Here is a 17,314-nt window from a genome sequence, read left to right on the forward strand (position 1 = left end):
CTTGGACAAAATATGTAATATATATATATATATATGGTGTAAATATTCTAAGCTCACAGGTGGATAGGAGAAAAATAGACCCTCCAAAGAGGTTAATTTTTATTCAAAAACACCATCCAACAAATCCTAATTATATAATTAGAAAACTTATATATGATTTTATAGTTATATATGATTTTATAGTTTGATATATTTAATTACTAAACCCGCTCCAAATCAACAGGAAGCCCAGACCACTCTAAAAAACAGAAAGCCCAGACCACTCTAAAAAACAGAAAGCCCAGAACCACCCCAGTGGCAGCCCAGAACCGTAGACTTCATTTCAGTATATTGGTCTTGGTTTATGAATATGTATGTTATATTTTATTTTTGTTTATTATTATTTTTTCATGTTTTACCAATAATGTATTTTATAGGGTGTGGTCACGTGAGAGGCACGTGTAGTCCATGCCCATAAGTGAGAAGGTTGGAACAGTGTTTCTTTCCGAGCTTGAAATTTGAAATGGTAATTGAAGCACACGGAGAACAAGTCAAAGCCTGTTTCTACCTTTCTGTGCACAAAAAAGTCACCGTCCAAACGTCCCTCGTTCAAGTCATGGTGATTATTTAACAATCTAATTCCATCAACCCGTAAAAGCTCCAAAATTATATACCCAAAGAGACTTTTTTTACGTGTGCTATCGATCATAAGCATTTGTAATTTTTTGACTTGGTATCCGATTTCTATTTTAAAGCCTTGGCTTTGGTTAAGAGTACCTTAGCCAATTTCAACCTTCAAATCTAACAATTTTAATTGTCTTTTAATGGCTCTGGCCAATTTGCTTTTGGATTCTTTTCCTTTTGAGCAGAAAAGCCAATTTGAAATGATCTAATTAATTGATTTCTAGCTCTTATAACATTTGTGTTCTTTTTCAAGCAATTTTGAAAAGAATTAATCTTATCTCATTTTAAAAGCAGTTTTTTTTTTTTTTTAATAGTTTCTTTGCAAATGTTTTTAGATGACATTTATCAATAGTGAACAGAAACAAAGACATGAAAGATGAGATAGAAAGATCAGAATACATAGCACTAGTGCTTATAATTATGTTAATTAGTTCTTTTCCTTTTTTGCTCTTTTTTTTTGCTTTTCATTTTCATTTGTGATTACTAATTAATTAGTTTGCAAGACCCAAAAAAGGGATTGGATGATGAAGATACGAAGCGATTCGGCGTTTGGTATTCATCTTACTGTCAGTTTTTCAATGTTTTGGCGTTTTAATGGGTGCGCTTAAGTTTGGGTTTATGGCAGTCTTTATTGCAATGCTTCTGACATTCCAAAAAAAAGAAAAAAAAGAGGGGGGGGGGGGGGGGGGTGGTGGGGGAATCAACTAATAATTACTAAAAAGCTACGATTAATATACTAAAAAGAATCAATTAGGAGTAGCGAAATATATATATATATATATATATAATAACAAACTTACTTATAAATGTACAATTCCACACAACATAGGAAATTTATTATCCTAAATTAAAGAGGATTTCACTCATGTTCTAGGTCAAACCTGAAGTTGAATATCAGTGATTTACTTATTACTGGAGCAAACCTATAAAAAACTTTTATGACACTTAGAATTCAAAATAACATATATAAGGTGGTTTTTGTTCCATATGACATGATGACAAAGTAATAAGTGGATAACGTCATGAATTCTAATGCTCTTCGCCATGTCGTAATTTCAAGGAATCAATAAAAGCCTTTCCATCAAGCTCACGTGAAAAAAAACCTTCATAGTATTCACGAACTCCCACCCTTTTGTATTTTTGAGGTGATTGTTCAGTTATCAAGCTACGTGCAGGACCCAATTCACCTTCAAATCTGGGACTGTGAAATATGGCAATTGATAGTCTTTCTTTTTCAGAGTTTATAGTTGCACGATGCTCAAGACTACGATATTCACCATTCGTTACAATCTGCAACTAAGGCAATTATATCAAAATATAACTTAAACACAATATACATTAATCAGCTTCTAACATTTGCATTACCACTCTTTTCAAAGTGTAAACTACTCGAACGTAGTTTAACATCATATTTAGACTATTTTTAGAGTTTCCTTCATATGTAGGTCTGAAAATATTTTGAATTCAACTGAATTAGACTCTATAATCATGTTGAATAACCACTTTCTGATTAAAAGCCTCCAACAATCTAACTAGTATATTAGTATAGACAGCCAAAACTACTTGTCATTTTAATTTGCAATTTCAAAATCAACAATTTTAGAAAACATTAAAAAAAAAATAAATAAATAAAACATTTTCTTGAAAACAAACATGGGTTACCTCTAACATGTCTCCAATGTTGACAATGAAGGCATTTGGTAGGGGTTTAATTGGAACCCAGATTCCATCTTTCTTAACCTGGAGACCTTCAACTTCACTGATTTGAAGAAGGATGGTAAGGCCTCCACCATCTGAATGAGGGGTAAGCCCGATGACTTGTTCTGGTTGAGGACATGGAGGGTAATGGTTCATCCTCATTGACTGAAGACCACCTTCAAACAACTCTCTTACTTCTTTGTCTTCCACTTTTAGAGCCTTTTCCATCTGTTCTAGAATTCTCATTGCTAGATTCTTTAGTTCCAATGAATATATTTCCAAGGTTTCTCTACATATAAACATATGCAAGTTAATAAATCTTTTTGTTGAATAAAAGAACGTAGAAAGGATAAAGGTTGGGGTGTCCTTATAAACTCGAATGATGGGCCAATCTTCATCCACCCTGCAATCCATCTATCTTAATAGTTCCATAGGTATATATGCAAGTTAATAAATTAGATACACGTAAGTGACAATATATATGTGAAGTCCAGCCGCACCAACCACACCAACCTCACCAACCACAGCCGCACCAACCACAGCCACCATTGTTGACAGCCACCATTGTTGACACCATTGTGGGCTAAGATGTTGAAAATTGTGGCCTTGTAAGCCTATAAATAGGCTCCTTACCGTTTCATGAAAACCAAGCCAAGAGAGCAATCTCAATCCTCCCAAGTGAGGAGAATTGAGAGAAAACTCCAAGAGAGAGAGTTGTTTAAGTTCCAGAGAGAACTTGAGAGAAGAGTGAGCAATTCCAGAGAGAATTGGAGAGTGCAGAGAGAGGTTCCACGAGAGAATCCTCCATGAGAGAAGTTTTTATTTTTGTATTCTATTTTTAAGAGATTAATAGAATTTTTTTATTTTTCTTCTCATATTTCTTCTCTAAAGTGGTCAGAGAACCACAACAAGTGGTATCAGAGCCCCAGATCGAGAGCTTGGGTTCAAAATTTGAAGAAACAGAGCCACTGTTCTTCAAATTGGTGTTTCGGAAAGTTGCTCAAATAATTAATTTGACAATTCCAGGTGAAAGTACCCGACGAGAGGAGAACAACGAAGTTCGCCGGAGAGAAAACGGACGTCTCACGCGCCCGCACGCGCCGACTGAAATTTTTCTGCAACTGTTCACGCGCCCACGCGCCGCACGCGCCGTCTGGAGGTTGAAGACGACCACGTCAGCAGCCACGTCAGCACACCGGCCACGTCATCTGCCACGTCACCCGACACGTCATCTGCCACGTGTCGCCACGTCATCTGACACGTCATCTGACATGTGGGGCCACGTCAGCACCATCTGCCACGTCAGCAATATTTTCTGAAATTGCGGAACAGCCCCTGAATTATTGGAAATTACAGATTGACCCCTGTAGTTTCTGAAATTGCGGAACAGCCCCTGAAGTATTGAAAATTACAGATTGACCCCTGTAGTTTTCTGAAATTACGGTGCAGCCCCTGCGCTATTGGAAATTACAGATTGACCCCTGTAGTTTCTGTATTTGCAGGTTGACCCAGAAATTTTGTGAAATTACTTTTTTGCCCCAAAATTTCTGATAATTATATTTTGACCCCGGAAGAGTCAAGTCCACCATTTTCGGCCGTTCCGGACGCAACGGTTAACTCCGTTTTGCCAAATTCAGCTCCATTTTTGGTCAAGCCATAATGTCAATGGAAGAATCATCTTCGGGAGCTATGGTTAAGCTCACTGCCACAAATTATACACTTTGGAGACCTCGGATGGAAGATCTCCTCAATTGTAAGGATCTGTTTGATCCTATAGAAGCTAAAGGCGAAAACCCCGATCCCAGCAAAGTAGCAGAATGGAAGAAATTAAACAAGAAAACGATCGGTCAGATCAGGCAATGGATCGACCACAGTGTCTTCCATCATGTAGCAAAGGAAACGGATGCATATGCCCTCTGGACAAAATTGGAGGACATGTACCAGGCCAAGACTGCTCGGAACAAAGCCCTGTTGCTTAAGCGATTGGTACATCTCACATTACAGAGTGGAACTTCTGTAGCCGAGCATACCAGTGAGTTCCAGAGCTTGGTAAATCAACTATCTGCTGTGGATTACCAACTAGGGGATGAGGATCAGGCCCTCCTACTTCTAAGCTCTCTTCCAGACAGTTGGGAGACATTGGTAGTCTCTCTCAGCAATTCGACCCCGAATGGCAAACTTACTATGGCTATGGTTAAGGATGCCCTATTTAATGAAGAGGCCAGGAGAAAGGACATTGGCATGGATCAGTCACATGCCCTCGTCACAGAGAGAGGAAGACAGCAAAGAGGTGGTCGAGATAGGGGGAGAGGCAGGAGCAAGAGCAGAGGCAGATCTACAGACGGCAGAAAATCATCGTATAAGTGCTATCATTGTGGCCTGGAGGGTCACATGAAGAAGAACTGCAGAAAGTTGTTGAGAGAGCAGAGACTCCAAGGTAATCAGCCGAAGAAGGATGGAGAGACACTAGTCACTTGTACAGGAGAAGTGGCGCTCTGCTCCACCGAAGAAGAGACATGCCTTCATATATCAACCCAAGATGTTGAGTGGGTAGTCGATACTGCAGCATCCTACCATGTCACTCCACACAGAGATTTCTTTAAAACGTACAAAGCAGGAGACTTTGGTACGGTAAAGATGGGAAATTCCAGTTTCGCAAAGATTATGGGAACTGGTGATATTCAGATAAAAATGAATGTTGGTTGTACAATCACTTTGAAGGATGTCCGTCATGTTCCAGACCTTCGGCTTAATCTACTTTCGGGAGCAGCCTTAGACAAGCAAGGCTATGACAACTACTTCAGCAAAGGCACATGGAAAATGACGAAAGGTGCCATAGTTGTCGCCCGAGGACATATTTGTGGAACATTGTACAAGACTCATGTGAAGATATGTGCAGACAGCCTCAATATTGCAGAAGGAGAGGCGTCTCAAAATCTGTGGCACCAGAGACTCGATCACATGAGTGAAAAAGGATTATCCACTTTGGCAAGGAAGAAGCTTATCACTGTTTGCAAGGATGCTGTGCTAGATCCTTGTAATCACTGCTTGTTTGGTAAGCAACATAGAGTCTCCTTCAGTTCCTCTGCATCAAGAAGATCAGAGTTGCTTAGTCTGGTGCACTCTGATGTTTGTGGTCCCATGGAGGTGGAATCATTAGGTGGCAACAAGTATTTCCTGACCTTCATTGATGATGCTTCACGGAAGGTGTGGGTATATTTCTTGAAGACAAAGGACCAGGTACTGGATTACTTCAAACTGTTTCATACCATGGTAGAGCGTGAAACAGGAAAGAAGCTGAAATGTCTCCGCTCAGATAATGGAGGCGAGTATACTTCCAAGGAGTTCGATGCCTACTGCAGAAGACACGGCATTCGACATGAGAAGACGGTCCCTCGTACCCCACAACATAATGGAATAGCCGAAAGAATGAACCGAACCATTATGGAAAAGGTCAGAAGTATGATCAGTATGGCTAAGCTGCCAAAGCCATTCTGGGGAGAAGCTGTTCGTGCCGCCTGCTATTTAATCAACAGATCACCGTCAGTACCGTTGAATTTTGAAATTCCGGAGAAAATGTGGTCGGGTAAGATTCCCTCCTACTCTCATTTAAGAGTGTTTGGTTGTTTAGCTTATGTACATGTATCCAAGGAGCTCAGACAGAAGCTCGATGCAAGATCTACTCCATGCATCTTTATAGGATATGGAGATGAAGAATTCGGATACAGGTTATGGGACCCGAAAACAAAGAAGGTTATTAGAAGCAGGGATGTAGTATTCCATGAAAACCAGAAAATGGAAGACATTGAAAAGCCCATAATGTCTCCTAATTGTAGTTCTAGTGCCGAGAATTTTTGTCCTAATCCAGCACCAGCACAAATAGCCACAGAAGATAATGAGGTGCATGAAGATATACCAGAAGCAGACCAGGAGGAAGAAGGGGATAATGAGCAGGGGGAGACTCAATCCTCTCAAGCAGCTGCAGGGCCATCACAGCGGTCAGATGATGGTACACCTCCTGAAACCAGTGGTTTACAAGTTCGGAGATCTGAGCGAGGCCGAATTCCATCAAAGAGATTTCCAGAATCTGAGTATATTCTGCTTACTGAAGAAGGGGAGCCAGAGAGTTTCCAGGAAGCTATTTCTCATCAAGAGAAGGAAAAGTGGCTGCAAGCAATGCAAGATGAGATGGAATCCTTGCAGAAAAATCATACTTATGAGTTGGTTAAGCTTCCAACAGGAAAGAAGGCACTAAAGAATAAATGGGTGTTCAAGCTCAAGAAAGATGGCAGCGGAAGGGTGGTGAAACACAAAGCCCGATTGGTGGTCAAAGGATTTCTTCAGAAGAAAGGAATTGACTTTGATGAGATTTTTTCACCAGTGGTAAAAATGACTTCAATTCGAGTCATTTTTGGTTTAGTAGCAAGTCTAAACCTAGAGCTTGAGCAGATGGATGTGAAGACAGCATTTCTTCACGGTGATTTACATGAAGAAATCTACATGGAGCAGCCAGAAGGATTTGAGGTTTCAGGGAAAGAAAACCTCGTATGCAAGCTAAAGAAGAGCTTGTATGGCCTCAAGCAAGCACCAAGACAATGGTATAAGAAGTTTGACTCGTTTATGGTGAGTCAAGGCTATAAAAGGACTGCAGCAGACCAGTGTGTTTATATTAAAAAATTTTCAGGTGGAAACTTCATTGCACTTTTGCTATATGTGGACGACATGTTGATCGTTGGACAAGATGCAATGAAGATTAGTAAGCTGAAGAAAGCATTGTCTAAGTCTTTTGATATGAAAGACTTAGGACCAGCTCAACAAATTTTGGGAATGCAAATAATCCGAGATAGGAAAAATAGAAGGTTATGGCTATCTCAAGAGAAGTATGTTGAACGGGTGATAAAGAGATTCAACATGGATAAAGCCAAACCGGTCAGCATTCCACTTGTGAATCATTTCAAGTTGAGTAAGAGATTGTGCCCCTCATCCAAAGAAGAGATAGAGGAGATGGCTTCAGTACCATATTCTTCAGCGGTAGGAAGTCTGATGTATGCAATGGTGTGTACCAGACCAGACATTGCTCATGCAGTAGGTGTTGTGAGCAGATTTCTTTCAAATCCTGGAAAGAAACACTGGGAAGCAGTCAAATGGATTCTCAGGTATCTTAAAGGTACATCGAAGCTGTGCTTGTGCTACGGGGGAGGTGATCCAATCTTAGAAGGCTATACAGATGCAGATATGGCCGGAGACCCTGATAATAGAAAGTCTACGTCAGGTTATCTCTACACTTTTGCAGGGGGAGCTGTGTCATGGCAGTCAAGATTGCAGAAGTGTGTTGCTTTATCCACTACTGAAGCAGAGTACATTGCCGCAGCAGAAGCGGGTAAGGAAATGTTGTGGTTAAAGCGTTTTCTCACAGAATTGGGCATCAAGCAAGAAGACTACAAGATACATTGTGATAACCAAAGTGCCATGGATTTGAGCAAAAACTCAATGTATCATTCCCGTACAAAGCACATTGACATCCGCTATCATTGGATACGCGAAGTAATAGATCAACAGTTGCTGAAACTGATAAAGATCCACACAAAAGAGAATCCAGCAGATATGCTAACAAAAGTTGTTGCTCAAGAGAAGCTGAAGCTATGCAGAGACATAGCTGGAATAGATGGCAGATGACCATCAGTTTTAAATGCGGCTGGAGGGGGAGAATTGTGAAGTCCAGCCGCACCAACCACACCAACCTCACCAACCACAGCCGCACCAACCACAGCCACCATTGTTGACAGCCACCATTGTTGACACCATTGTGGGCTAAGATGTTGAAAATTGTGGCCTTGTAAGCCTATAAATAGGCTCCTTACCGTTTCATGAAAACCAAGCCAAGAGAGCAATCTCAATCCTCCCAAGTGAGGAGAATTGAGAGAAAACTCCAAGAGAGAGAGTTGTTTAAGTTCCAGAGAGAACTTGAGAGAAGAGTGAGCAATTCCAGAGAGAATTGGAGAGTGCAGAGAGAGGTTCCACGAGAGAATCCTCCATGAGAGAAGTTTTTATTTTTGTATTCTATTTTTAAGAGATTAATAGAATTCTTTTATTTTTCTTCTCATATTTCTTCTCTAAAGTGGTCAGAGAACCACAACAATATAGCTAAGCATCCTTGAAAGAAGAAGAATTTAACCTGAAAGGAGAAGGAAGTTTAGGAAACAAGTGGGGCTTCCTCATATGGACTGGAAGAGTAGTGAAGAAGAACATGTCACTCCAGTCAAGCTTTTGTTCCTCAGAAACTACAAAAGTTTGTCCAAACCCTTCTAATTCCCCTGGAGTTTGCCAAAACTTTTTCTTCTCTTCCATTGGCAGGTTGAAAAAGTCTTTAATCTGTCTTTATTTTCTCCACCAAGGAAGAGCTTACTTCATGGTTTACCAACTGGATTAATAGTACCATACTAATTAGCTAGGATATAATTGAAGCTTTACTTTATCAATAAAATAAGTAAGGGATATTATCAATAAATAGATAAATAAAATAATTGCCAGATCCTTATTCATACCCAAATCGAGCATGTCATTTTTCTCATCTTTTGTTCTTTTTCATATTCTCCCTTTTTTTTAGTGGAAAATTTCATCTTGGTTTTAAATCAAAATATCTTTCTCATATGTATGTTATTCTGATCCATTCAAGTGTCAATTAGGCAATTTTAAGCTTGCCTAATATTTCTTCTCACTTGTAGTAGAATGCAAACTTAGGTTTTCATTTTAAACTTGTCTAACATTTTACCTTATTTATAATGGGATTCGAATATAAGTTTCTATGATTTTTTTTAGGATTTTAAGCTTTGATATCATCTTAATTTACCATTGATCTCAAAAGCTTAAATTGTTAGAATATAAATTTATTATATATAACAAGCTTGTTTGACAAGATCACTGGAGTTTCTCTAAAACATATATATATATATATATATATTTGCTACATATTATGATTCGATGCCAATATAATTTATGGGTATTATATATACTTCGTCCCTAAATTATATATAATTTGGGATTGACCTGCACTATAATAGGTGTCAAGAAATAATAGGTGTCTTGACATATAAGTTGTTTAGATTTTACTAAGATAGGCATCAATATGCACATAATGATACCATTGGTGTTAAGTTATATATAATTTAGGGTTAAAATATATGTATCATATGGTATAACAAGTTTATAATCATTTAGATTTGTTAGGTACCTTTCATATAAGTTTTCCATTATGGATGAGATCACCCCTAAGATGTTGATTAGCAACACTTAATCCATACATATATATATATATATATCATGAATCACACATAATTGGGATTAATATATCCCATAGATTATACATAATCACTGTTGATGCCGACCATGTTATAGCGCAAGAATGACTTATCACGTGTCACATATTATGGAAAGATGCTGTAATAATATTTCACTTTAATAAAAAAGAATAAAAGGACTTTTATGTTTTTTAATTATCATTATGCCAAAATTAGAAAATAAATTAATTTACGTGCCATTTTGTCAGTGCCCAAAAACAATATATTACTAGCTTTTCAGGTTACAGGACCTTTTTTGTTGTTAAGTATAGTGTTGGTCCACAGATACAAAGGAGACAGACTGGAATGGATTAATAAGAATATAAGAAGAATTGGGATATATACCTTATTAGCAAAAAAAAAAAAAAAACAAAACAAAAAAAGGAATTGGGATATATACCGGGAAGAAACCCCAGTCCTTGCAGGCAAAGTGGAGGTTTTCTAGCTCATCAGAAGCCATTGATTCTACAGAAATCAACTTGTGAAAATCAATGACTGGAATTTAAGGAAAGCAAAGATGATCAGAAATGAGAATTGGGTCTTGGTCAGGACGAATATATCTGGAGGGTACACTGAGAATGGACTGCTTCTTCACCAATTCTTGCACACTAGGCACCAGAAGAGAACTTCCATATGTAGATTTATTTCCTTCCATTGCTTTTTTTTTTTTTTCCTTTGTAAAATATCTAGGCTCATTTTGGTTCTCAAATATATAATGTGAGGATAAAGATTAAAAAATAATAAATAAATAAATGGAAGTGTTAGGTGGCGTTTGGTACGTAGGACAAGTTTGGATTGGATAGGATCGGACATGATAGATCCGGATTGGATAGGATCGGATCGGATAGAATAGTACAGTACTATGTTTGGCACAATTATGGACTAAATGGTAGATAAGTTGTCCAACGTTTGGTGCAAGATCGGACTGGATTGGATTATTTTATAATTAAAGTTTTATTTTTATTTTAAATGAAAATTTTAAAAATTATTGTTATGTAAAAAAAACAATCTTATTTATATTAACATGCAAAATTTATTTTTTGTTTTTACACCCATAAATTACGTTAATATATTGTTTTGAACATCAATTAAAATAAAATTGACATATGGTAAATCATAAAAATAATTAATCACCAATAAAAAAAAAAAAAGCTAACATTATGCCAAAGTTAGCATTTGGTTTTACTTGTAACAATTACTACATCTATATTGGCTTTTACAAGGATAATCTAGTTGTATAACAAATAAGTAAATACACACATTGATAGTACTCCAAATAAACAACTTAATATAAACCCATTACGCCACTCGTTGTTCAATTGAGCATGTGTATATGTGGTGGGATTTTGTATTGGATTTGCCTCATTACGATTTCTTATCATTTGTTCTACAAATTGAACATATGCTATTTCAGTTTCTTTAGTTGTATTATAGGCTTGATATAAATTTTTTTTAAATCCTTGCACTTGTTGATGACATTCAGGCCAAGAATTATATATCCCTAGTTATCTACCTTTAAATACAACATAAACTCTTTTTCTTGCCATTCAATATTCCTGCATATAATAATAAATAATAATATAAGATAGTAATATAATTAAATAAAATAAAATTAACTAAAGTAATCAAGTGCGTGTTAATATTCTAAAACATAACACATAATGATCAATTATCCTTACATGTATAATTAGAAACCAATATCCAATACCTTACAACATATGTCCATAAGTTTGAAATTGAATTATTCATAATTGTTATCCTCTCATACATAGATATAAATATATAATCCACAACAATACTAATTTAGTTATCTAAAAACTCATTAGCAAATTCAATCTTCTCCGCATCCGTTTTAATAATCTTGAAAACCTCTATGTTCGATGGATCCGATCTCATAGCCTTAGAGATTCTGAGATTGTCTCTAATAGGAAATCCTAACCTATCAAGCTCTATAGCTAAGTATTGATAAGTGATATCAGATTTTTCTTGTTTTTCTAACGTTGCAGCCAATTTATCAAACCATTTATCCGCTACATTGTCCAACCCCTTTACGATGTCATCATCCTTCGCTTTATTTTTCCTCTTCCGTCTTGCTTGGGATTGTGTGGATGGTTCACTATGTGTTTGATTAATAGACATTGGAGAACAAATATCATCAAATTGTTCATACGCAACCTCCATATTTATATCATTAACCAAATCAATTGGAGTTTGTGCTCCAACTCCTTTTGCCCGATCCTTTCCAAAAATATTAGCAAGCCTCTCATACATGGGAAAATGTTTACTTCTCCAACTTTTTGCACTTGGATTACACTAAAATAAAGAAAGATAACGTTTAGTCAAAAAAATAAAAAGATTAGTTTAGACATGCTAGAAATAAATTTTAGGATAGCAACCAAAAAATTCAATAAAACTATATTTCCTAAGAAAATTCAAAACCTGCACATATGCTTTCCAAGCATCATCACTGTCAACCTTCACACATTTAAAAGAGTCACTCCATCCAAATCCACTTTTGTTGAGCATGTTGTATATTATACCATATTGCTTCTTCCATTTTTTCATCTTTGACTCAATATGTGGACTTGCTCGCAATCCCGAATTAAGACACATCTTGACTAGTTTCCTCTCAATCATATTCAGTGTGCCAGGTTTAAATGCTCCTGTGTCACAACGTTGCCTACTAGCTACAGCTTCATCTAAAATATTCAGTAAAGCCTCTTCCTCACCTTTACTCCAGGTACGCCTAGCTTCATTTCCCTTGTTATTGTTATTGCAATCTCCAGCTTCCATTGCTATTCATGTATAAATTGCATTATTCCAACAACAACATAACAAGATGCAAGAAATATAGCATGATTCTCAAATGTTGTATTTAATATAAATTGGACTTCATACAAATTATCCAAAAGATTAAACAAACAATAATATTTAAGCAGTTACAACAATCAACATAATATTATACAGAGCAATCAACTACTAACCACGACGACCTCTCCACTCATCAAACATTTGCTTAGCTAACTCATCTCTCCAGTTAGTCCATTGACTGGAGGAAGCAATTGATCCTATAATGTCCTCGTCTGCACTAATGTCCACATCTTCCACCCTATCATATTTAATTTCTCCATGATCAAGTGTCATTTCTCTTCTAATCAGATTATGTATAAGACAACATGCAGTAATTATCTTGATTTGTGTTGCAATTGGATAGAACGATGAACTTCTTAAAATTGCCCAACGCATTTTAAGAACCCCAAAACATCTTTCTATGATATTCCTAGCAGATGCATGCTTCATGTTAAAATACTCTTGATAAGTTGTGGGTGCACAACCATCTTTCAATTTGGAAAGGTGATATCTTGTTCCCCTATATGGTGCAAAAAATCCTTCACCATTAGTGTAACCAGCATCCACTAAGTAATAACAACCTATATAAAAAAAAAATCTCCTATCAGTTTATGCACTGTTAGTCCATTACAATGAAAAAATTAATGATTGGTCTTACCAGTTGGTACTTTTAAGCCATTTGGTCTACTTAATGCATCTCGAAGTACTCTAGAATTCGATATCTTGGCTTATCGATTTCAGATACTTTCACCTTAATATAAGTTCCATCTAATGCTCCCAAACAATTCTATGTCACAAAGAAATTCACTAGTTCCATCTAATGCTCCCAAACAATTCTATGTCACAAAGAAATTCACTCACATAAGATAATACTACAAATAATCTAACTGTAAGATTAGTAATCAAACTATTCCACAAACATACCTTAAACATTTTCCATCTATCATCCGAGCAATTATCTGACACAGATTTAGGTTGCCTCAACAAAATTCCATGTAAACGTAACACTCCATTCAATACTGAATTGAAATATCTACTAACTGTTTCCCTCGATCTATAGAATCTACTTATAATTGTACGGTTCTTTGCATGATGAGCAATTATGTGCAAAAATATGCATACTTGCTCTTCCAATGTAATAGTACCATCTCTTTTAACATAACCATCCTGACGTAATAACTCACATAAAACACCAAATGTTCTTCTATCCATCCTCATTTGACTTATACAATTGACATCATTATCTAACAAACTATTTAAAAATGATGTACGCAATTCAGTCCCCCTAGTTATTCGATTCCTAACTTCTCCATTATTTCTCCTTCTCCATGCTACATATATATACATAAGGAAGACAACCGTAAAGCATGAACAAAAAGATTGTATTGTGAATAATTTTCTTCGATCCATATCTACAAAAAAAAAAAAAAAGAAAAAAAAAGGGGGACAAAATAAACAACACATTAAATGGAATGTGATCAAGTGATAATTGATAAAAATTACATGAAAACACCTCTATCATTAAGTGATAATTGATTAATTGCTAATTTATTCCCTCATTAAGTGATAATTGATTGACACGGTCTACACCTTCTCTACACACATTATAGTTGAAAGTTTAAAGTAAAAAGTGATCAGTCTTCTCTTGTTTGGAAAAGTGAAGAAGATAATAGTCAAGCTATTTACACTTTGAATTCCAGCATTTCCTTGATGTGACATCAAACTAATATTTCCTTTCCAACTTTTATGCTGAAGTCAAGATGGCTTTACAGAACATTGGTGCTAGGAATAGTGATGATGCCTTCTATAGGTACAAAATGCCCAAAATGATTACCAAAATTGAGGGCCGAGGAAATGGCATCAAGACAAATATAGTCAACATGGTTGACATAGCTAAGGCTTTGGCAAGGCCTACATCTTACACCACAAAATATTTTGGTTGTGAGCTTGGAGCCCAATCTAAATTTGATGAGAAAAATGGTACTTCTTTGGTTAATGGGGCCCATGAAACTGCTAAGCTAGCTGCACTTCTTGAGAACTTTATCAAGAAATATGTCCAGTGTTATGGTTGTGGGAATCCCGAAACTGAGATATTGATTACTAAAAGTCAGATGATCCAACTAAAATATGCTGCATGTGGTTTTGTGTCTGATGTGGATATGAGGGACAAGCTCACCACTTTCATTATTAAGAACCCACCTGAGTAGAAGAAGGGATCCTAAGACAAGAAGGCGGCAATGAGAAGGGCTGAAAAGGAGCAGATTAGGGAAGGTGAGGCTGCTGATGAGGAGCAAAAGAAACTGAAAAAAGATTCAAAGAAGGGTACCTCAAAGGCTAGCTCTTCGAAGAAGAAGGCAAATGGCTCTGATGAGGATAGATCACCTGCCCACAGCCAGGTAGATGAGAAGGAAGAGGTAGATGATGTTAATGATGATGATGTTCAGTGGCAAACTGATACCTCATTGGAGGCTGCTCGCCAATGGAGTCGAGAGCAGTTGAGTGTTGTGACAGCCGATATGGTTATGCTCTCTACAAATGAGCTAGAGAAAAAGGTAGCAACTAAAACAAAAACAAGTGATGTTGCTGAGAATGGGAACTCAACAGCTCTAGGAAGTTCTTGATGAGCTGAAAACAAACATAAAGAAGGGTGTTTCTGCCAAGCAGTTTCAGTCCCTTCTGGGATCTATTTCCGGTTCAGCTTAAGAGAAGATATCTACTTTGGTTGAGGCACTTTTTGAAGGAGTTCAGAAAGGTTTTGTAAAGGAGGTGGTAAAGAAAAGAAACTACCTTGCTGCTGCTGTTGCTCAGGATGAGGGATCACAGCTGGTCTTGCTTCGAGCACTTGAAGACTTCTGTTGGAAGTCAACCTCTAGTGCCTTGAAGGAAGTTGCGCTGGTTTTAAAAGCTCTCTATGATTCTGATATTCTGGAGGAAGAATGCATAATTCAGTGGTACGAAGAAGGGTCGAAAGGAGGCAACAAGGACTCACCGAGTATATTAAAATAATATATATAAAAATAAAAATAAGTTGCAATCTTTATACAAATTTGTTTCGAAGACTAAGTTAAAATCTTTTATATTCATTTTTAAGTTTTCAATTTTTTCTTTTTCTTGGAACAAAGTTCTTTAAAAATTGTATTCGCATCTTTATTTTTCATGAGGTTTTCTGTAAATATGATGATAATGTAGCATATTTAATTTTAATTGAACTACATGCATGTGCAAAGTGCAAAAAGAAGCTAGTGATTTTAAAAAAAGAAAAGAAAAAAAAAACAGAAAAAGAAGAAGCAAAAACTGTTGTTGGACTGTAAAAGAGACACCAAATTTACCAGTTGGTATGATGGAAGAAGAGAGAATGATAAAGGAAGAAGCTATCATAGACTCTGTACTCTACCAATCTAGTACATCTAAGAAGCTTTTTGTGGAGGTACTCAAAGAGGAAATTCAACACTTAAATAAGGCTAACCAAGGCTAACGATGGTCTTGCAAAGAGTATGTTTGCCGTGACATTCTAATTAATAGAGGGAATCAGCATTTTGAGTCACATTCATCATTAACGTAGTCTTTTTCCTTTTTTTCTCTACTTTTCCTCTTTAATCAAAGCATGTTCTTGCCTAGCTTTCAGGAGGTCCAGACCCAAAATTGATGAATTTTGTGCCTAAAATTATTGTTGGTATCAGGACCCGTCCAAAATTTCTCACCGGAACCCTAGACAAGCCTTGATCCTAAGGAAACCCTATCGGACCTTCCAATAGAAAATCCGGCAGAACCTCCCCTAAGGGTTGGACTTACCGCAAATTTCCGACACTGAAAACACACTTCTATAAACATACTCTTATTCCTCCCACATTACTACAAATTAATTCCACAAATTTGCAGCACTCCAAAAGAATAACAGTAAATTAGTGCATAATTAATAACTAAAGGTCCAATACAGTATACAGAGCATTATACAAATAAATGTGGAATTAATACAATGATAGATGAAACAATACAAGATGGAGAGGAAAAAGGAAAGAAATGCTTTTTAGACTTTCAGCAATGAACTGAGATGTCGGGCTCGCCCCGGACGATCAACGTCTCCCAACCTGGACCTACGGGAACGGAATTTAAAAAAAATATGAGATGCTAATCATCTCAGTGAGTGACTCTATCTACTGTACAATTATAACAATAATAATAATAATTATAGTACACTTGATTAATTAAGAATAAATAAATTAATAATAATAATTAATTGGAAATAATAATTTCTCTCAAAACCCTCACCATTCACTCCGCTGGAAAGGTTCCCCTTTTAAAACATTTTCGCAAAATCCAATCTTTTATATCCCAAAATCAAGGAAAACAATTAGTCAATAAATTTCAAATAAAATACAAGAATTTAAGGATCCAAATTTATAATGGAAATAAAGAATAAGACATCATTGGATACCATAATTAAAATCATAAATAATACTTATATTAAAGAAATTTGGCATAAGAACAAAAATAAATCCAATATATAAATTATAAAATTTATTGTTTAAATCAAGGATATAACCAAAGGAATATTTTAAATCAATTTAAACATCTATATAAAACAATTGATAAAAAATATAATAGAATTTATTTTAAAATATCAATCGATTTAAATAATAAAATCAAGACAAATAACTTTTAAACATTAATGAGAATAGGTAATAAAATTACGATAACAATTCCATAAAATTTGTGTAAAGCTTTAAATTTAAATAAATAATAAAAACAACAATTTATACAACATA

The 17,314-nt window shown here is 36.1% G+C and overlaps 2 pseudogenes; one reads left to right on the forward strand and one right to left on the reverse strand.

Moving 5' to 3' along the window:
• Nucleotides 1-1,420: 1,420 nt before the first annotated feature.
• LOC107405000 (protein SRG1-like) lies at nt 1,421-10,373 on the reverse strand (annotated as a pseudogene).
• A 3,813-nt stretch (nt 10,374-14,186) lies between these two features.
• Nucleotides 14,187-15,554, forward strand: LOC107404999 (eukaryotic translation initiation factor 5-like; annotated as a pseudogene).
• The last annotated feature ends 1,760 nt before the right edge of the window (nt 15,555-17,314 follow it).

This window comes from Ziziphus jujuba, chromosome 11 (genome assembly GCF_031755915.1).
Source record: "Ziziphus jujuba cultivar Dongzao chromosome 11, ASM3175591v1".
In the NCBI taxonomy this organism is placed as follows: domain Eukaryota; kingdom Viridiplantae; phylum Streptophyta; class Magnoliopsida; order Rosales; family Rhamnaceae; genus Ziziphus; species Ziziphus jujuba.